The sequence below is a fragment of the Physeter macrocephalus genome, chromosome 6 (assembly GCF_002837175.3).
Source record: "Physeter macrocephalus isolate SW-GA chromosome 6, ASM283717v5, whole genome shotgun sequence".
Classification (NCBI taxonomy): Eukaryota; Metazoa; Chordata; class Mammalia; order Artiodactyla; family Physeteridae; genus Physeter; species Physeter macrocephalus.
The window spans coordinates 52,743,443-52,765,335 of record NC_041219.1 but is presented as its reverse complement, the minus strand read 5'-3'; the positions used below and the strand labels follow the sequence as shown (position 1 = coordinate 52,765,335).

The window sequence follows — 21,893 nt, the reverse complement described above, 5'->3', positions numbered from 1 at the left end:
CGGGTTCGTGCCCCGGTCCGGGAAGATCCCACGTGCCGCGGGGCGGCTGGGCCCGTGAGCCACGGCCGCTGGGCCTGCGTGTCCGGAGCCCGTGCCCCGCAACGGGAGAGGCCACAGCAGTGAGAGGCCCACGTACCGCAAAAAAAAAAAAAAAAAAAATCCAAAGTCCTCACAATGGCCTCTGAGGCCCGGAGTGACCTACCGCACTCCCGTCCCCTACACTCCTTAGGCTCTAGCAAGAGTGGCCTCCTTCTTGTTCACCAAGTACCCCCAGCAGCGGCCACCCAGGTCTCAGGTCTCTGCATGCCTGGGTCTCCCTGCTGATGCTCTCCACCAGATGGCCACACGGCTTTTGTTTGTTTGTTATTTATTTATTTATTTTTGGCTGTGTTGGGTCTTCGCTGCTGTGCACCGGCTTTATCTACTTGTGGTGGGCGGAGGCTACTCTTTGTTGCGGTGTGTGGCCTTCTCATTGCAGTGGCTTCCCTTGTTGAGGAGCACGGGCTCTAGAGTGCAGGCTCACTAGTTCTGGCTTGAGGGCTCTAGAGCGCAGGCTCAGTAGTTGTGGCGCACGGGCTTAATTAGTTGCTCCGCGGCATGTGGGATCTCCCGGGACCAGGCTCGAACCCGTGGCCCCTGCGTTGGCAGGCGGATTCTTAACCACTGCGCCACCAGGGAAGCTCCCCACAGCTACCTCTTCACCTTCTTCAGGGCTTTGCTCAAACATCACCTCGTTAGAGAACCCTTTCCCGACCCCCCCCCCGCCACAGACGAAAGACCACCCACCTCCCATTTCTCTTTAACGCTCTCACCTTGCTTCATTTTTCCTGTGGCATTTGTTATGACCTGACATAGTGTATGTGACTTATTTGTGTATTATCCATCTTCTCCAGCAGAACGTAAGCCCCAGCTATAAAGAAAAGAGCTCAACTGGAATGTGCCCCTCACTGCCGACACCACCGCACACAACGACCCCCAAATCTTTATCACTAATGTGCTGCTTCTAAAATCTAGCCCCATATTTATGCGCTTTGCTTTCAAGACCCACTGGGACCTTTCAACTATCTTTACTAAAACTCATCTTGTTTGATTCAGCCAGAGTCATGGATGCAGTTCCCATCTTAGCATTAAAACAAACATTTTTACCATGGCCTACAAGGCCCTAGAACAGTGTTTCACAAAATTTTGGTCTTAGGACTCATACTTTATACTCTTAAAAATACTGAGAACCCAAAGATCTATCAATACTTATTGCATGTGAAGTTAAAACGGAGAAAAATTTCAATATTAATTCAGTTTAAAACAATCCATTACACAGTAAAATAATTAACATTTTTTCCATAAAATATTTTCCAAAACAAAAACGTAGTGATTAGAGTGATAACGTTTTTACATTGTTGCAAATCTCCTCAATGTCTGGCTTATTTAAGACAGCTGGATTCCCACTCTGCTTCCTGCACTCCATCTGCTGCAGTATCACGTATCATTTAGCCTCTAGAAAACTCCACCGTACACTCGTGAGCAGAAAAAAGGGGAAAAGGCAAGTATTTCCAGATTAGTATCATTGTGAAAATAGTGTTAAGCTCAAGGACCCCCCCTGAAAAGGTGTCGGGGAGCCCCTACAAGATCCGCACCCCACGCCCTTACCTCTCTCACCTCCTGCTACTGTGGCCCCCTTGCTCATCCCCTCCGTCACACCGGCTTCCTTCCTGCCCCGCGAACACTCTCCCCTCAGCCTGGGCACTCGCTGCTCCTATGTCTGAAATACTCTCCCCCAGATCCAGTCACACATTCAAAAAATACTACTGAGCATCTGTTGTGTGCCGAACACTTTTCTTTTTCTTTTTCCTTTTTTTATAATTCTTTTTTTAAATACATTTATTTTATTTTATTTATTTTTGGCCGCGCTGGGTCTTCATTGCTGCGCGTGGGCTTTCTCTAGTTGTGGCAAACAGGGGCTACTCTTCGTTGCGGTGTGTGGGCTTCTCACTGCGGTGGCTTGTCTTGTTGCGGAGCACAGGCTCTAGGCACACGGGCTCAGTAGTTGTGGCATGTGGGCTCAGTAGTTGTGGCTCGCGGGCTCTAGAGCGCAGGCTCAGTAGTTGTGGCTCACGGGCTCTCGAGTGCAGGCTCAGTAGTTGTGGCCCGTGGGATCTAGCGCGCAGGCTCAGTAGTTGTGTGCCGAGCACTTTTCTAGGCTCTAGAAATAACACAGTGAACAGAGGGGAAACCTGTCCCTGCCTCCCTGGGTGCCCGTCCTCTGAAGGGGCTGACAGGTGTGTGATGCACCCTCACCACCCTTGGCTGTTATTCGAGTGTCACCTCCTCAGTGTGGCCTTTCCTAACCACACCATTTAAAACTGACCCCCCACCCAGCTTAGCCTCTTGCCCTGTTTTCCCCAAAGCACTCACCACAGTCTGATGTACTATAAATGCCATTTACTGTCTTCCCCTCTAGAATGTGAGCTCTACGAGGACAAGGATTTTTGCCACTTTGCTCCCTGCTGCATCGTCGCACCCAGAATAGGTCCTGACTCAGAGCAGTGCACAACAACTGTCTCTTTTTTGTTGTTGTTGTTGTTGTTTTATTTTATTTATTTATTTTTGGCTCTGTTGGGTCTTCATTGCTGTATGTGGGCTTTCTCTAATTGTGGTGAGCAGGGGATACTCTTCGTCGTGGTGTGCAGGCTTCTCATTGCGGTGGCTTCTCTGGTTGCAGAGCATGGGGGCTCTAGGCACGCGGGCTTCAGTAGTCACGGCACACGGGCTCAATAGTTATGGCACGTGGGCTCAGTAGTTGTGGCTCACAGGCTCTAGAGCTCAGGCTCAGTAGTTGTGCACACAGGCTTAGCTGCTCCACGGCATGTGGGATCTTCCCGGACCAGGGCTTGAACCCGTGTCCCCTGCATTGGCAGGCAGGTTCTCAACCACTGTGCCACCCAGGAAGCCCAACAACTACCTCTTGAATCCATGAACAGATGCGTGACACCAGGGGGTTCAAGCAGAATTCTGTTGGGACGTGAGATGGAAGTCGCCAAATGAAAATGGGCTGAGAGCCACCAGGTTGGGAGCAGGAACACGCAGATCCGGGAATCCTACAAGGGGACCCGCGCCTTTTCCACGGCCACACCTGCTCTGGACCCTCCCTCTACAGACCCCTCCGGCAGACCCCTGCACCCATGCAGCAGGAGAGGAGAGCCGGACAGGAGCCAAGCCCTGGAGGCAGCTTTGTTTTCACAGCCAAATGGTTTCAGAGTAACAGCCCCCATGAAAAGAATCTGGTTGCAGAGAAGAAGAGTTTATCAGTGTCATGAAGTGTTACAGGGCAGCTCCCAGCCCACCTCCCCCAGAAGCTAAGGGAAAGACCCATAATCTTTCTATATCCAGGGTGTGTGTGTGTTTAAAATCTGTCTCAGAAATCCATGCTGCTGTCATAAGCTGGGGTGTCTGCAAAGGCAGCGTTGCCTCACTCAGGGATGAAGACAAAGGGGAGCCGCACCGCCCAGCAGCTTCTGACAAGGCTGCCCAGAGATTAAGTGGAGAAAGTGGGCAAACAGAGACAGACAGCTGGACCCTTGAAACACCAGCTTCAGAGGTGGGATAGGGATGGAACTTCTCTGAACAGTAGGAAAAAAAGTCAGCAGCGCAGACTGATGTGGCCACATCAACCTAGGGGGTTGGGAGGGGGGTCAGCACCACCCAGGGATTCTGGCGCCGCAAGCCACCCCCACCCCGTCCACTCTTAATGCCCCCGCCTCGCAGGAGCAGGGGCCGCACCTTCCCCTCTCCAGCCCCCACTCACTGTCCTCACCCCTCCCCTCCCCGGAGGAGGGTCCCGCCAGTCAGAGGCCCTTTTTTCTCCTCTGAAACCAGCGCCATCTACTGTAGTACATTTTCCCCCTTTTTGGCCATTTTTAAGCGCACAGTTCAGTGGCATTAAGTACGTTTACGTCCTGTGCAACTATCACCACCACCCACCTGTCATACATTTTAAACTTCTTCCTCCCTCCCAGCCTGCATGCTGGGGTCTCTCCCAACTTCCCACACACTTGTGCGCCCTTCCAGCTGCCGGCCCCTCCCTCCTGCTTCCTGAGGGTGCTGTCTACCCTTGCTGTCCCCACCGCATGACCTCCTAACTATGTCCCGTCACCTTTCCCCTCCCTCTGAATCTGGCTTCTGTCCTCATCACTCCACTGAGGGCGCTGTGAAAGGCTCAGACACTTCAACCCCTATCTCACTTGTTCCCGCTCATTTGATCTTCCTGGAAACCCTCCTCTCCTTGGCTCTGTCTCCTGCTACTCAACCACTACTATCCTCAGGCTTCTCAGCTCCCGCAAATGGCTACAATTGTTTCAGCTGCCGCTCTCTTCATAAACTGGACGACCCCTACACTTCTAACTTTGCTGACCTTGCTTCTGAGATCCAAACGCTACTGAACATCTTCATCCAGACATCCCACGGCTACCTCAAACTGAGGAGTGCACCACAGGACACTTCTGTTCTCTTCCCCAGCTCTCACCTCCTCATGTAGTCAAATGCTGCCACTATCCACCCACCAATGGAAACCGGGGGTCATTTCAGACCCTTCTCGGTGTTAATCTCGCAATCCGATCAACCAATAGCAAAGACCTCTTGATTCTAACTCTCTGGGACCTCTGCTTTATAAAGCATCTCCCTACCAGTATCTTGGTGGGAGCACCTGTGATCTCTAGTTGGACCATTACAACAGCCTTCTCATCTTAAGCCCCCTCCAATCCATCCCCCACGTGAGTGCCTGAGTGTTTTTTAAAGAGCAAACATGATCCCTGGCCTCGAATGTGATCCGCTACAGCCTTCCAGTGTTTTTAGGGAATAATCCAAAGCCTCAGCAAGGTTCAAAAGGCCCCAGAGGTCTAGCAGCAGCCTTGCTCCCATCCCTCCACACACAGTCCACTGTCCTCAGTCATGCTCACAGCCTCCAGGACGCGCCTCAAGTGCGGTCACGGCGCTGCCCTGGCCCGGCACGGCCTTCCTCCCTGCCCACCACCCCGGCCCCTCTGTGCTCCTTCTCACCCGGGCACATATCCCCCCCTCCCTTTCCACACTCGCCACTGCTCTGGAATGAGCCCACGTCTGCCTGCCCATCAGCTCAGGGGGCACTAGTTAGCAGGAAGAGTCATTCGTTTCTGTTCTTGCACTCAGTACACGTGACAGTGGGAAGGAGGAGAAAGAGAAATGAAAGGCTCACGTGGGGGGCTTCCCTGGTGGCGGAGCGGTTGGGAATCCGCCTGCCACTGCAGGGGACACAGGTTCGAACCCTGGTCAGGAAGATCCCACATGCCGCGGAGCAACTAAGCCCGTGCGCCACAGCTACTGAGCCTGCGCTCTAGAGCCCACGAGCCACAACTACTGAGTCCACGTGCCACAACTACTGAGCCCACGTGCCACAACTGAGCCTGCACTGTAGAACCCGCGAGCCATAACTACTGAGCCCATGTGCTGCAACTACTGAGCTTGCGCTGTAGAGCCCGCGAGCCACAACTACTGAGCCCCTGCACCCATAGCCCGTGCTCCGCAACAAGAGAAGCCACCGCAATGAGAAGCCCGTGCACCGCAACGAAGAGTAGCCCCTGCTCGCCGCAACTAGAGAAAGCCAGCGTGCAGCAACGAAGACGCAACTCAGCCAAAAAAAAAAAAAAAAAAAAGGCTCATGTGGGCCACAGAGTCTAATGTCACAGAATACAGAAAGGAGAAAAAATATATATGAAGATTAATTGGTTACTAACTTGTTATTGATTTAAGGGGTGAGACAAGGGCAAGGAAGTGGCCAAAGCTGAGTTTCCTAAGGTATCTCTGGACAGTTCTTGATTAAGAAAAGGACTTTTGTTTTCAATTCACATTTCAGGACAATATTTACCTTTTCCAGATACCAGAGGATCACGGGTCACTGGTACAGTGATGTCTAAGCTCCCAAGGGTTAGACAGTCCAAAGGAAAAGATTCACCAGATGCCCACAGGGTTCTTGGAGATGGAAACAGGGAAGGAAGGAGGAGATAAAGCAAGTATAAGTATGCTTCCTCTGGAAAGACTGGCTGTAAAACAGGAGCAGTAAGATGCAGCTGTTTCAGGAGGCTGGCAGCTAACGAAGGAAAAAGATCTCAAATCTCCAACAGGGTTGATGACGACCCCCTCCACCTCCACCTCACACACCAAGCAAACTGACCAGATCTGCCTTGGCTCCAGGCCACAGAAGAGAGTGGGGCTAGATGGCTCCAAGACCGTGATTTTTTTTTCAACTATTTTCATGGAGAAAATCTCAGCTGTTTTCTCCAAAGTAGAAATAAACTGAGAAGGCTAATCTTAAACCAGCTCTATAGAACATACTTTCCCTTCCCAATTAGCTTAAGAGGGTATGGGACTTAGGCATAATTTCCCCAGCAAAACAGTTTTCTCTGGATCAAACACTCCTCAAGGCCAGCCCTCTCATTCTGCTGATTCCTACTGAGCTCTGACACCGTCGACCATCATTCCCGCAGCTACAGACCTAAGTCCTTCACAAGGGAAAGAGTCCATCTGGTTAGAAATAAAACACTCAGAGAAAGGGAATACAACAAGCTTCATTTCCTTATGCTTAAGGAATACTGCAGATTCCTGAGCTACACTCTGGCAGGCTCTTGAAAGGGCCCAGCCCACAGCTTCTCCTTGCTTACTCCAACCCTGCCCTGGGGAGGACCCCCACCCTGTCCAGGGGCTGCTGACATACAGCCAAGACTTGAGTTTCTTTTCTCCCAAAGACCAACTGCCGATAACCAACTGCCATGAGACCTTTGGGCTCCAAAATTCCAACTACTCTGGGCCCAAAGCCAGCAACCTACCGAAGTTTTTCTCCAGAAGACTAATTAATCTTCACTCAATTCAGTGCCAATGAGATTAGGCAGTAAAGCCCTCAAAGGGCCTAAAGGGCCTGCTCCACATCCACCCGTGTCCTAAAACACCTACAGCACCCTATGGCCACCTTCAGCATCCTTCTCTGGTCCAGCAGCGGCGAGCTTCAGATGACACGTTCCTTGCCCACCACTGGATTTTCTGAAACCCTTGCCCAAGTTTTCCCAGGCATAAGTCATTGTTACTTGACCTGCTGGCTCTGGTGCACAGAAGGCGAACGCTTTGCTTTGCTCCACAGCCTGAAATCTAACATCTGAGAGAACTCAAGTGCTCCATAGGGGATACCATTAGGCACTACCTACTGCCCGACCCTCTCACCACTGTGGCTGAGGCAGGTCTGCCTCTGGGGAGCCACCCTCATGAGGAATGCCCTCTGCCCTCTCGTGAACTGGACGAGCTCCGTGCTTCAGCCATGATCATGACCACTCAGTGCCAAGCATGACCAAGTGATCTGGGTACATTTCACCCTCTCAGGTTCCTGCTTTTGGGTAAAGACTGAGTATATCACCTTCAGAAATATCACTCACTTCGGGACAGGGAAAAGTGAATGTATCTGTTCAACTTAAACACATATCTGATACAGACACTGGACATTAGACATAAAGACCTTGTTAAAGGACCTTAAACTAAGCAGCCTTATATCTCAAAAGACATCTGACCAGAAGCCCCAGAGTATCTCAAATCACAGGGTGAGCACAGTAGGAATTCAATAAATGTCACACTAGGATGACCTCAAAAGGATGGCCTCTCTTTGTGCTGACTGCCTACCTCCTATGGGGCAATTTAGCCCACTTGTTCATGTTAAAGCCTCAATCCCTGCTAACAGCAAGTTTGTTTTTTAACAACCTAGTGTGTGACAGGCACTGACATACAACAGTGAAAGTGGACAAGATCTTTGTCGTCATGAAGCATATGGTTCCTGAAGAGGAAGTTAATGATAATCAGATAGTGAACCAAACCTGCTTCATATACTGCAATCCAACTGCATAGAGTGGCATTTGGGGTGAAGGCAGGAAAATCTGTTTACCTCCTTTTCAATCATCTGGATAATTTGAGGGAGAAAGCAGAAGAGAATAAAGAGGTAAGAGAATATACAGACAACAGGAATCATTACTTAACCACCTCTCCCACTGAACCTTCAAAAGGAACCATTGAGAAACGGCCATACTGCAAGATTTTAGTTTCACCTAAATTCCTGCTCACCCTATAATCATGTGTTAACAGAGCAATAAAATGGCCAAACAGCTAATGGGGGAAAAGTCACGGGCTCCAAATAAATAACAAGCTGGGTAACTGGTCTCTAAGCCCTAGAGAACCTGAGCTCCTCACCTTAGAGCCTCACACCAGAAACAGATGGGCTTGGCTTATTCCTGGTGGATATTCCAGCCCGGTCAGGTGTTGGACGCCCTGGGCAGAGCAAGTGCACAGGAGCCAGGTGAGAGCCCAAGCTGTGCCAAATTCCTGACATGAGAACCTGCAGGACCTGGCTGAGAACCAGAAGAACTTTAAGCAGGGCTTCTTTTGCCCCAAAGAGCAGCGCCCAGGCAGCAGAAGTTGCACAGTGCTTAGGACTAGACGGAGTGTTTTTCTAAACAACTTTGAGGTACAACTTACATACCATAAGATTCATCTGTTCTAAGTGTACAGTTCAATGATTTTTTAGTAAATTTACCAAGCTATGCGACCATCACCACAACAGAGTTTTAGAACATTTCCATCCATCTCAGGGGATTTTTAATAACTCCCAAATCTGAAGATGATTATGTTATAGTCAGGTTTAAGGGGCTGATGAATACGAAGGTAGTATCCACTGCTCTTGCTGCCAATTCAGCAGCATGAAGGGAACTCAGCGCAGCCACACAAAGGAAGCCACAGCCGTCTTGTGTCTGCATGAAAAGATGGGCTTGGCTTGGGGACCTGGAAACGTATACAATTTTCTTAAAAAGTCACTAACGCTGAGAATAGTGCTTCCCAAACTACAAGAAGAACCCCTTAATCTGTTTACCTTCCCTGGCACCCTGCCCACAATGGCTCAGTGGTGCTAGTGTACAAATCTCTGCTCACCACGACAGACTGTGAATACTAGAGCCAAGAACTCAGAAACTTTTCAAACAGGCATTGTCCCTTCGTCCTGACAGCTGTTTCACTTTCAAAAGCACAGTGTAAAGGAACAGGTCATGAATCTCAAATCTAATAATTTTCCAAATCACTGATCAAACAAAAGAAATGAAATTTATGAAAAAATGCTCTGACCTTTAAAACATAAATGCATAGGCATCTTAAACTGATGTTAACTCATGGGATTATAGGGTTTTACACCCTATAACATCCTGAGATTGATGTTGGCCTAAGCTGTCAATTTTTCTTCATATGCAGAATGTAAGCAAAAGCAGCATGAAGGGATAGTGGAATCAGAAAGTTAGAAAACGTTAGCAGACTGAAGGTCTACAACTTCCCAACACACAACGGAACCACACAGAAGTGCACGCCCTTCCCTGAGCCCATCTGGTGACCGCGCCTTTAGCACCTTCAGGATGTCTGGGCCCTCCTACCAACAGCCTGGCGTGGAGAGGGGACACCAAGAGAGGAGGGTGACTCTACAAAGAGCAACGAGAAAGCCAATCTGACAAAGGATGAAGGACTGCACAGCGCAACTCTCCTCCCCGGTTTCTTCCGGACACTCCTCCGACTTCTGCCGCACTGAAGACCACTGAGGGCCCCCAGGCCTCCGTCCCTGGACCTCTTCCTTTCTGTTTCCTTCTGCACCTTCTCTGTAACTCTCTCCTGGGCATCTCCAGCAGAATATGCCAGGGCACCTTCACGTGTGGTTTCAGGAAAAACTCTTCATCTGCTCTTCCAAACTGGTCCGTCCCCCTGACTTGCAATCCCTGTAAAATTGCCATCCACCCGAGCCAGAGCTCCAGGCACCGGCCTTCACGTCTGCCCTACTCCGCATGTTCTTCTCGTCGCCCCCAGAATGTCAGGGGCTGTGCTGTGCGTGGTACTGTAGGGAATGCAGAACGGGACCGGATAAACTGCCATCTGTTCTTCCTAAATTTCTCTCCACATATCCCCTCCTTCCCAACCTCGTTGCCTTGAACTTTATTATCTCTACCTGGACTCTACCTAGATCTCTTAAATGCAGATCCTGTCTCAAGGTGGGGTTTTTTATTTTTACTTTTGGTGGTAATACGTATACAAAATTTACCATTTTAACCATTTTTAAGTGTGCAATTCAGTACATTCACAATGTAGTATAATAATCGCCAGAACTTTTCATGACCCCAACAGAAACTTGGTACCCGTTAAATAATGACCACTCATGTCCCCCCTTCCCTGTACCTGCTGGTAATCTCTACCCTACTTTCTGTCTCTGTGAATGTGCCTATTCTAGGCGCCTCATATAAGTGGAAGCGGGTGATATGTGTCCTTTTGTGTCTGCTTGTCTGGCTTAGCACAGTGTTTACTGGTGTTGTCATAGGCAGCAGAACTTCATCCCTTCTCATGGCTGAGAATGTTCCATTGTATGTGTATGTTCATCCACCAACAGACATCTGGTTCATGTCCACCTTTTGGTTATTGTCAGTAATGCTGCTATGGACATGGGTGTACGAGTTTGTAGACCCCGTCTCAAGTTTGAAATTCTAATTCATATGCTGTATTTCTTCCAAAGTGATCTTTCTAATCAAATCTCATCATGCCACACCTCTGTTTACACATTTTGAGACACGCTTCGCTGATGGACTAAATTCCTTGGCGGCCAGAGCACCCGCTTCCCCTCCATCCCCCTCACTCGCTGCCCCTTGACACACCTCACTCTTCCCCGTGCGTCCTGTTTCACCGCCAACGACACGTTTCTCCACCCTGCACACACATTCAACCTCCTCCGATCTTCTCTGCACCGAGGCCGATGATGGCTGTGAACCTACTCACCACCCATCAGGGCTTCGGTTCCACGTTCCCTCTGAGCCCTTCTCTCAACAACTTCACTCCTCCCTTCTCTGGGCACAGATTCTTCCTCTGTTCCCACTAGACTCTGTGCTCCTGGAGGAAGCAAGTTTCTCTCAGGTCTCTATCCCCAGCATTTAGCAGAGTGTCAGAGCCACGACAAACGTTCAGATCTCTACGGAATGAATTTTTGGTTTATGAGTATATACTTCTAGTGTTCAAGATAAACTATTTTTTAAAAGCAGCAGAAATACTTGTGGGTCCAATATTTTATTTTTAAAACCATGAGTAAGTTGAGTTGCTAACTTCCAAACCTACGACGCATTAATTCCCAAGAAAGAAGCAATAAATAACCATGTTTTGTCCAAAGGCTTCCCTCCTCAAACATGCCTGAACCCCAACTGTGCCCAGTTTCAGAAGGAACACACCTCCTTAAAGCCAAAGGACTACTTGTAACCAAAAAAGTCTCATATCCAGAATATGTAAAGGATTCATAGTAAACAGTAAGAAACAGACACCCGACGAAAATTAAGCAAAAGATCTGACCAGGTATTTCACCAAAAAAAGACATCCAAATTGCCAGAAAGCACCTGAACAGGTGCCCAATATTATTAGTCATCAATGAAATGTCAATCAGAACTGCAATGAGAAACTACTGCCTGCCCATTCGAATGACTAACAACCAGACACTCAGAACGTAAGCTGAACAACCAGAGTGTAAGCTATACAACCACTTTGGAAAACTGTTCAGTAGTAGTTCCTAAAGTTGAACAAACTCTACCATAAAACTCAGAAATTCTACTCTTGAGGATACTTCCGAAAGAAATCAATGTCTATGTTGACCCAAAGACAAGTACAAGAATGTTTATAGCATTTTATACACACACACACACACACACACACACACACACACACACATTATACAGAGCATTACAGTTCATAATACTCCAGGATGCAAACAACCCAAATAACCAAAATACAAAATGAGAAATAAGCAGCAGCCATGGAATACTATGCAGCAGTGAAAAGGAATGCATTACTGCAACATGCAGCAACGTGGATGAAATGCATAGATCAATGGTGAGCAAAAGAAGGCATATTAACACAAAAGAGAACACAGTGTCGGGCTCCATCTCTGTAAAGACCAAGGACAAACACAATTCAAATCTATGGAACAGGGAATTCCCTGGAGGTCCAGTGGTTAGGACTCCGCACTCTCACTGCCGAGGGCTCGGGTTCAATCCCTGGTCAGGGAACTAAATCCCACAAGCTGCAGCCAAAAAACCAAAAACAAACAAACAAAAACAAATCTATGGAGTAGAAGAAGTCCGTCCAGAATAATGGTTGGGGGTGGTGGGGTGTTGTTACTGTCTCAGAAGGGGCAAGAGGACGGGCGCCTTTGGGATCCTGTTCTGGATGGTGGTCACACAGTGTGGCAGACAGTGCCGGGTTGGCTTGGTTCAGCTGGGGACTACGTTTCCCAGAACCCCCAGAGTTCCGAATTAGAACTGGCCAAAAACGGAACTCGCGTGAGGTTTGGAAGACAGACCTGACGCAGCAGGCACTCCTCTGTGAAGGTCTCGGCAGTCAGACGTGGCGATGGACAGAGACAGAGAAGTGCGCGGGGTTCCAGCCCGTCCTCGCTCTCCCCCACGCTCCACCCAGCTCTCCCTTCTTGCCCCTTACCCAGACCAACAGACACCGATGGACCCCCTGGACAGCAGCTCTCCAGGAGCTCTGACTTGTCCACCCACACCAATGCCTCAGGCAGACTGGGGAGTGCCACCCCTGTGACCTCCAACCCCCCATCTGGACTTTCACTGTCCCAACACCTCCCACAGTGGGTAAAGTCTAATTTCTGTAATAAATCCCTTAGCCCCTAAATTTCATATGGCTCGACTCCCAGCTGAACACCCTGCTGGATACATACAGAGGTTTATACATATATACATCTGTGTGTGTGTATGTTGCATACTTAGGATTTGTGCACTTTAAGAACATACATTATACCACCATTAAACAAAGAAAAGAAAAGTCAAAAAACAAAAAAAAAAGGGTATTTTTTCCATGCCCTGAGAGAACAGTAATCTGAGGGCCACCCAGCAGTGCACACCAATAGAATCTACACTACACCCCTCACACCAAGGAAGAACCGGAAGAAGCACTGCTTGGCTGAGGTCCGGCAGACAGCTGGGAGCCTGGTGGGTATGGCCAGAGCCTGGATGTGTGTTTCTAGACACCAACAGGACACATGCTCCGTGTCTGGCAAGCTGCCGACTCCCTGGAACCAAGTTCCATAGTCCAGAGGGGGTTTTCCCTTTTGAAGGGATAGACTCACCACAGTCAACGTGCACCTGAATGCAAGTGAGTTAGGAGTCTCAGATGGGCGGAAAGGCACCCATAGGGCGGGTGCAGAGACGAGGCAGAAGTCCCTCCTGTGAATCCAGAACCTGCACTCTGGTGCTGCTACTACAGCAGTCTTGGGTACCGACGCTCCTCTGCACCCCAGTACCCACATGAGGATCAGTGCATACGTGGGCATCCCCAAAGTCACTGTTTTCCAAAGACCAACGTGTTTGGCCGACTTTTACTCCATTCAGCAAATCATTTATTGACTATATGGTATATGTCAGGTCCTACGCTTGGCACTGAATTTACACTGGTGAATAAAAACACGGTGCCTGCCCTTGTCTGCTGGACGATACAGACAATAAACAAGTAAGCAAACAAGCATGTACAGCTGACCCTTGCACAGTTCAGGTCTGAACTGCGTGGGTCCACTTACACACGATGTTTGTGAATAGAATATACTACAGAGCTACGCGGTCTGTGGCTGGTCGAACCTGCAGATACTGGGGCTTCCCTGGAGGTCCAGCGTTAAGACACTGCACTTCCACTGTAGAGGGCGCGGGTTGGATCCCTGGTCGGGGAACTAAGATCCCACATGCCGCGTGGCACGGCCAAAAAACTGTAAGAACCCGCAGATACACAGGAATCAAGGATCGGAGAGCCAACTGTAAATTATACACAGATCAACCCCCGCGTTGTTCAAGGGTCAACTGTAATTACAAAATATGAGTGCCAGGAAGGAAATGCACAGGTTACAGTGACCTAGACTAATAGGGGGGGACCCAAGATAAGTTGGTCATGGAAGCTTCTCTGAGCAGGTAACTTACAGCAGGTCTGAAGGACAAGAGGGGGCTTGGGCCTCCCCTCCAGCGCGGACGAAGCCCGTCCCCGACTCTCCCCACACTGTGCAGCAGCACTGCATGCTTCACAAGGTATTTCCACACAGGTTATCTACTTCCTTCCCACACAAGCCTATGAGCATGGAAGGCGGGCGCTCGTGTCGCCACCTGTCCTGAGTCACACGACGAGTTACCAATGGCACCATGGTTAACTGGTTCTATTCTCTCCATTACCTCCCTTTGCTTCCTTTCATCATTACTTTTAAGTGAGGAACTCTTCTACTACAGGTCCTTCCAAGGACCCATCAATCCTCTAAGGATATTTTTTTAAGCTGGAAAATGCCAAAGTCTAGCTTTCCCACATCTACTTCAGTCCCATACTTATTGTAAAAAGACAAGCCCAGTCCAAAGCAGGAAAGGAAAAAAAGGATGACTGCTATCAGAGGTAGACTGCTTACTGTACCATGTCCCACAGTGATGTCTATCACAGTGCCTGTAAAGTCCAATTATACTCCAGGAACCAGTTTGTATGACCGTCTCCAGAGCTGTGAGTTCCCAGGGACAAGGACCATGCCATATCTTATTCCCAGCATTAAAGCGGTCAAGATATGAAGGAACAAAACGAACCACTTTAAAAAAGCCACTATTGTCTTCTCTCTCTTGTAAATGATTATAGCCACTAGATTTCAAGCTAAATGTAAGACTTTACAATTACTCCCTGCTTTAGAAGGAGGAGGTTTAAGAGACTTTTTGGCCATCTCTTATTGATTATAATACCTATAACCACTTATTGAACTCTCCTATGTGCCGAGCCACTGTGCTGGCACTTCACAATAATCTTTCCATTTGGTCCTCACACAATCCTATAAAGAACTCTTATGATTTTCATTGTGTAGATGAGAAAACTGAGATCAGAGGGTAATTAACTTGCCCAGCTAGTAAGCTGAAAATGACAACATTTAAACATAGGAATGCCTCACTCTAAAGCCCAAATTGTCCCCACCTCTTCCCAAAGGTCCCTAGTGTGTCAAAAACAGAACACAAGGACTTCCCTGGTGGTCCAGTGGTTAACAGTCTGCACTTCCAATGCATGGGGCGCAGGTTCGATCCCTGGTCAAGAACTAAGATCCCGCATGCCGCACGGCGCGGCCTTTAATAAATAAATAAATAAATAAATAAATAAAGGAACACAAATTCTAGGAAGACCAGAGCACCCAATGGGAAGGGACATTGTCCTGAGCCTTGGACGCTCCATATCTTGACTTATTATACCACCAAGATCAGCAGGGCTCAGCTGTGAACACTAGCAGCTCCACACACTTCTGAGGAACAGACCTGGGGGCGGAGTGGGGCTCCTTTACAATGATGCCCTTGCCAGCATTAAACTTGGCGGATAACTGTGCTGAACTCTAGCGCCAGATACAATTTTGGACAAAAGATTTGGGTGTCAAAAGGTTTGAGTTCAGTCTAAGACGATGCTTTGATAACCGGAGTCTGAAAGGACTAAACGGCAGTTGGGCAGAGGGTGAGACCACTTCTCACTTGTAAGGTAAGTGTACTGCTCTCCCCACCGGTGCTCCTGGCTCTAGATGAAATCTCAAGGACATTCAGCACTTGCAGCAAGACCCATTTGGGTAACAAGTAACACAGGATAAAGACACATCTACGCCCATGACTCTGAATGAACACTGCGCTCCTACCCCCTGGCCACCATGTGGAGCAGTGCTAGCTCCCAGTTAAGGGGAGGGGTGCAGGGGCTGAAATCCAGCCCACGACCCCACTCAGCAAACCATACACCTGGCGAGGAGCAGAACCTACATATAAGAAGGGGTGCAGACAGAGGTGCCACAGGGGAGAATGATGGCCGTGCATCCCTGCCATCCGAGGCCCATGACAACTGTCTGGACCACAGACAGTGAAGTCAGCCGGGGAAGGGCTCTGACTCAACTCTGTGTACCTTGTGAAGAACCAAGCAAAAACTAAAGAACAAACCCGGCCGTCTGTCTCTGCAACTCTGAAAGGTGGCACCAGACAATCATTTCCAAAGGAATCAGACAAATACTCCTTTCCCCACTTAGAAATGAAAAGGCCTTCCTGGCTAGAGAGTGACTCAGGAAACTAGGCTCCTATTTTTATATTAAATTAAAGCAACTGCCCTCCTCTAAAGCAAACGGTCCCATCCACTACTGCCTGTCGACAGGCACCTCCCTCAAGACAACACAGAAACATTAGACACCCATCCGAGAGACATCTGGAACCATCGACCCCACTGCACACACTAAAGATCTGAGCCCCGTTAGGCAGACACAGGAGTATGTGCTCTATTTACTGAAGGACTAACACTCCTCCAAGTAGCCCTACAAGTCATGTCATCACAACCAGCAGTCCTGTACTACCTCTGGGTAGGAACGTGCCTCCAGATCACTGGAGAAGGTCCCTGGACTTTCCAACTCTGAGGCCAAGGACAAAAGCCGGGTCAAGAAAGTGCCACAGTCTGGGTTTGGTTTAGTTTTGTTTTTCAAACATAGAGCATTTTTGCTTCCTTTATTAGCAAAATGAAATAATCAAACTGTGAATAATTTATTTGCTAAATCCTTTAAAGATTTTCACTTTTATCTTTTAATTAAAGGTATACACATGTACTATATTTTCAAGACAAAGGAAATGAGTAATAATAATTTCATCACAGGTTATAAAAAACATAAAAACAATTATGTTGGGACTGTGGTGACTGACTTGTTCTAGTTAAGCTGATCTGCACAATTTACTTAATGAGAATAAAATGTCATAGTTAATGATTAACCAAAGATAATCTAAAATTAATTACCTTATTTTTTGTAATATAAAAAAATCTCAAGTCCTATATGTATCTAATCAATAAGGGATTGTTAATATTGAATATCATTAAGCTTGCTATGGTTGGGTTTGAATAAAACTGAAAGAGCTTTAGCAATTGTACTGAGTAATAAGTGATCAAGATTACCATTAGGACTAGTGCCCACTCTTCTCAAAGAGAACTGACCCCACATTTACCAAACCTCTTATTATTACTTTCAGTAGTCAACACCAAATGTGTAAGACCCCTGAGCTTCTTGTGTCATCCCACTATTACCCCCATAATGCTCTGAACTTCCTGTTCCTTCTCTCCTCCCTTCAATCCTCAAACCCGACCACTGTGCCTTCTCTAACTATGGCGACATACGCAGCCACCTCCCCTACACACTCAACCTCATCTCCAGAGCTTCCTCTCTATCCTTGCTTCAAACAACTCTCCCCTAAGGCACATTCTCTTTGGTGTTCCCAAGCAGGGGCTTTGTATTAGGAGCTGATGTGCTTGGTGTCCACTGACCCCCACTGTCTCCTCCAGACACTACCACTCCATCCTCTTATACAAAACACACTTCTGAGAACCAAGGTCTGATTTTTCTCAATGTAACAATCAGCTGCCATTTTAATAACCTTTCTGGGCCAGCTGAACACAACTTCAAAAAAACAAGACTTCTTATAGTTGACAAGCATTTGTGAGTCAGCCTATAAAGAAGAGAACTGATCCTGATGAAGGCCATTAAATCCATAAAACACAACTGAAGACAAGCCAAACTCAAAGATCAGAGGGAACATGGCAGGACTAGTCCCATGAGATAATCAAGGCCAGTGATAGAATATATGAAAGAGGGCTTCCCTGGTGGTGCAGCGGTTAAGAATCTGCCTGCCAATGCTGGGGACACGGGTTCGAGCCCTGGTCCAGGAAGATCCCACATGCCGCGGAACAACTAACCCCGTGCGCCACAACTACTGAGCCTGCATTCTAGAGCCCGCGAGCCACAGCTACTGAGCCCGTGTGCCTAGAGCCTGTGCTCCGCAACAAGAGAAGCCACCACAATGAGAAGCCCGCGCACTGCAATGAAGAGTAGCCCCCATTCGTCGAAACTAGAGAAAAGCCAGCATGCAGCAACAAAGACCCAACACAGCCAAAAATAAATTTAAATATACATGTATATACATATATGAAAGAACACAACATTCTTAGGAGAAAAAGAACTTTTATAAAACTTCATCACGAGGTAAGAGGCAAAGGTAGCATAAACCCAAGGCTGTGTAAATACAGAAGCAAGGGCAGTCTCAGCAGGGATAAAAAAGAGAAACTAGGCTGAGAAGGGGGAGAAATTAGGCAGAGAATACTCAAGCAGCTGAAGAACATTTTCTAGATCTATGGACTAATTTCTCAAAGGAAAAGCTGTAAACCCTGCCTCTGACAGGCCAGTGTCAAATGTGCACAGAGAGCTACCTATCAGGGTAAATAACATAAAACAAGCCCAAATAAGCAAACTCTCCCTATGTCAGATCACGGCAGAACAACAGTCAATCTGCTCCCCCCACCTGCCCACTGAAAACGCCCAAGATGCCCAGCTGTGCGCAGAGGCCCCAGGACAGAAGACCGGGGGGCGGGGGGTGGCGCGTCTCCCCCCATCCGCCTCTGGCACAGCAGGGCCTGGCGCAGCACGACCACACCCACGGCGGCTCCTGTTCTCAGAGACCAATGACAAGTCTTCCTCTTGGAGACTGTGGGGACCACGAGGCTCAGAGCTGTTCCACAGCATCCTTCTCTGGCCTGCCACTGCCCGAGGAAACCCAGGGGTTCACCGTTAGAGACGTGAACGGGAACACTAATGCCACTGTCACCAAGCGGAAAAGCAGGCATACTCACGGGTGGAGACAAAGCCTTCCCACCAGTGGTGACGGCGGCAGCAGGCCGAGGTCTCGAGCGCCTCAAGCACATCCCCATTCTGTTTTTCTGGAGGACAGCACCTGGGGCTTGGACAGGCCCCCAGCAGACCCTACAACTGCGCTCTTCCCAGCGCTCAAGGGCTCCCCTGCAAAGATGGAAGTTAGAGAGAAAGCAGAGACGAGCAGAGCTTCAAATGCCACACCAGGGCGACAGCTGTCATTGTTCATAAAATTTAGGCAATTCCCTATTTATGGGACATAAACATTCATGATGAGAAAGAACTACCATGTGCTTCAAGTGTGCCACTTTTGGGGTGTGTGAACTAAGACAGGGACATTTTCCTATACTCTGATATTAGCTATCTGTTCATGAGACTCAGCAAGGAACCTGAAAAAAATATTACCAATGTAATATTCAGGCCCTACCCCAGAGCCATCAAATCAGAATCTCTGCAGCAGCGGGAGGTCCCCCCACCATGATCCTCACGTGCTAAAAAGGCAGAGAAGAAGGGAGACAGAAGGCCAACCTGGGAACACGGCACACATGTGGCTGAAAAATCAGAGGTTCGCCCACTTCAGACGGGCTTTCTCCCCTATATACATGTCACCACCTCATCGGCAAAGTCCTACGAAACCGCAAAACACGGTAACGGAAGAAGAGCTGCCCAACAAAAAAACTGAGTCGTGCTCCACCGGGCTTGAGGGAGTGCCTTGCTTAACCTCTGAGGGTGTTTTGTTTAGAAGATGTAAACCAGCTGCGATGTTCTGTCCCTCCTAGGTGAAGTTACACCACAACTGTCTGAAGACGGCCCAGTGATTGTATGTTTGCAGGGAGCACAGTCCACATGGGTGAAGGCAGATTAATGAGTGATGTGGCTGCCAGGCCAGCTTGACTTTCCTTTCACTTGACAAGTCAAAGCCCTGGGGACCCGCAGAGGGTAAATATAGCCTGGCCTCACCAAGCGCCACTCTGTGGGTAGGCAGGGACGCCTGTCCTGTCCTGTCCCTCTTACCAGAGTGGTGAGCCCTTTCCTGGCAAGCTTTTCGGAAATGGTCATTAAGGTCAGTGCTAATTCAGGTCTGACCATAAGTCTGAGAAGAGAAAGGTGGGTTGAAAAAAATGTGTCCTTAAGTAACTTTTTGGGTCCTTTGGCCATGATCATATGAGAACCTGAGACAGGCTTTCAGATGCTCAGAGACAGCAACGGACCCCTGACGGAATGGACACTGGTGCCGGCAGCTGCAGAGACCCCTTAAGGAGCCTGGCCTCTCCGTGAGGCCCCCAGACACTCAGAGCAGCTGGAGATGGCAAGTGTCCCTTAGTTCCAGCAATTCTCCTGGGCAGTACGAGGTGAGCCCAGCGACAACCAAGGCAGTCCTGCCGGGCCAGGCCCGCTCTGCTGGAACCCTAATGGCCCAACTGCACCACAGCAGGCCCAGGAAGGTCCAAGGTGAAGGCAAATCTCATCAGGCCCACTTAAGAGTAAATTCACACTGAACTTTCGCTCCTTGGGCTCTTTAAACCAGAGGCAAAATTCTGAGGCTGTACGATTCCCTTAATCCACGTTAGAGTTGTCACCCTATAGCTAAGTTTACCTGTACGATGAAAGCATGCTGACAGCAAGAGTTCCCAAGCTCTGTGAGAAACCAACTGAAATTTTTCCAATTATTATTTATTTTCCTGAAATTAACTCCTCTTCCTACCCTTTCTTAGTCCACTAGAATAGTTTCCTTGAAAATGCCTCTAGGGACTTCCCTGGTGGCACAGTGGTTGGGAATCCGCCCGCCAATGCAGGGGACACAGGTTCGAGCCCTGGTCTGGGAAGATCCCACATGCCACGGAGCAACTAAGCCCGTGTGCCATAACTACTGAGCCTGAGCTCTGGAGCCCATGAGCCACAACTACTGAGGCCACGAGCCACAACTACTGAAGCCTGTGCGCCGCAACTACTGAAGCCCGCATGCCGCAACTACTGAGCCCACATGCTGCAACTGATGAAGCCAACACGCCTAGAGCCGGTGCTCCACAACAGGAGGGGCCACCGCAATGGGAAGCCCACACACCTCAACTTAGAGAAAGCCTGCGTGCAGCAACGATCCAACACAGCCAAAACAAAAAACAAACAAACAAAAAGAAAATGCCTCTATCTTTCTCTTAACAGAGAAGATTAAGGCAGAAACAACAAAATCCCTTCAGTGCAAAAAGTACTATGTGCTCTCATGAAAAACAAAGGCTCTTTCCAGATATAAAAAGGCTCCCTGTTGTAGGTGCCTGCGACTGAGCTTTAGAAATAAATCAAAGCTATCTGCAGCCACAGCTCTGCTCCCACCTTTCTCTATCCCCTTTGATAGCATGAACTAGAAGCAACAAAAGAGCAAGAGCTCTGCTGTCTGCTTTTTGGGGGCTTGTCCCACAGAGAAAACAGTCAGTTTGAGCTTTATGCCATGACATCATCAGCCACCAATCAATGCAGAGAAGGTGGAGCAGGTTTTGTCTGTGGAACCAACCACTGCAATTGTCAAACTGCAAAAGGCAGTGCAGGTGTGAGGTAGGGTTTTCTCTTACCCTGCTTCTGTTAAACTATAAAAGAAAAGTGAGAAGAAGAGGGAAAAAACTTGTCTATGGAAAAAAATAAACCCTCAAATTCCCTAGGTATTAGCAACAGACCATCCAGGACCCTACACCTGTGCAAAGACTGACAGTAGAAGCCTTTGTTCTGTGAGACACTGAATGGAATCTTCCCAGGGCACCCCCTGCCAAGAAAATAGTCAGTTTTAGGAAAGTGTTTTTTTTTCCTTTTTTGACCTGAGCACACACGCGTGTGTGTTTTCAAATAGGGTCCCAAAGTAGTGAAGGGAGTATGGAATAAAAAGAAAATACTTTGGTTATCCAGACATTAGTTAAAATCCCTACCCAGAAACTACACTTTTTACTTGTGCATCACAGCTGGAGGTTCTTGGGAATTGCTTATTTTCAGTCCATTTTCATCCCAGAAAATGCTGCCCATCTTATTATGAATGAAGCCGTTTAGCCAAGGTTAGAATATGCAAGGAGAGGGGTGGCAGAGGACACAGGGCTCCAAGAGTGGGGGTGAGGGAGCAAAC

General features: G+C 48.5%; 1 protein-coding gene across 27 annotated transcripts in view; it reads right to left on the bottom strand.

Annotated features, from left to right (window-relative positions):
• The window catches only part of MICAL3 (microtubule associated monooxygenase, calponin and LIM domain containing 3), a 177,330-nt gene that overhangs the window by 110,935 nt on the left and 44,502 nt on the right, over positions 1-21,893 (bottom strand). For 2 of the 27 annotated variants that reach the window (XM_028490745.2, XM_028490748.2), the window contains one exon: positions 5,897-6,000. The exons of 24 other annotated variants lie outside the window; for them this stretch is intronic. The gene's annotated coding sequence lies outside the window, so the exon portion shown is untranslated. Of the gene's footprint in view, positions 1-5,896; positions 6,001-18,768; positions 20,574-21,893 lie in introns of those variants that run through there. One more of the 27 variants, XM_028490751.2, reaches the window with a different exon arrangement.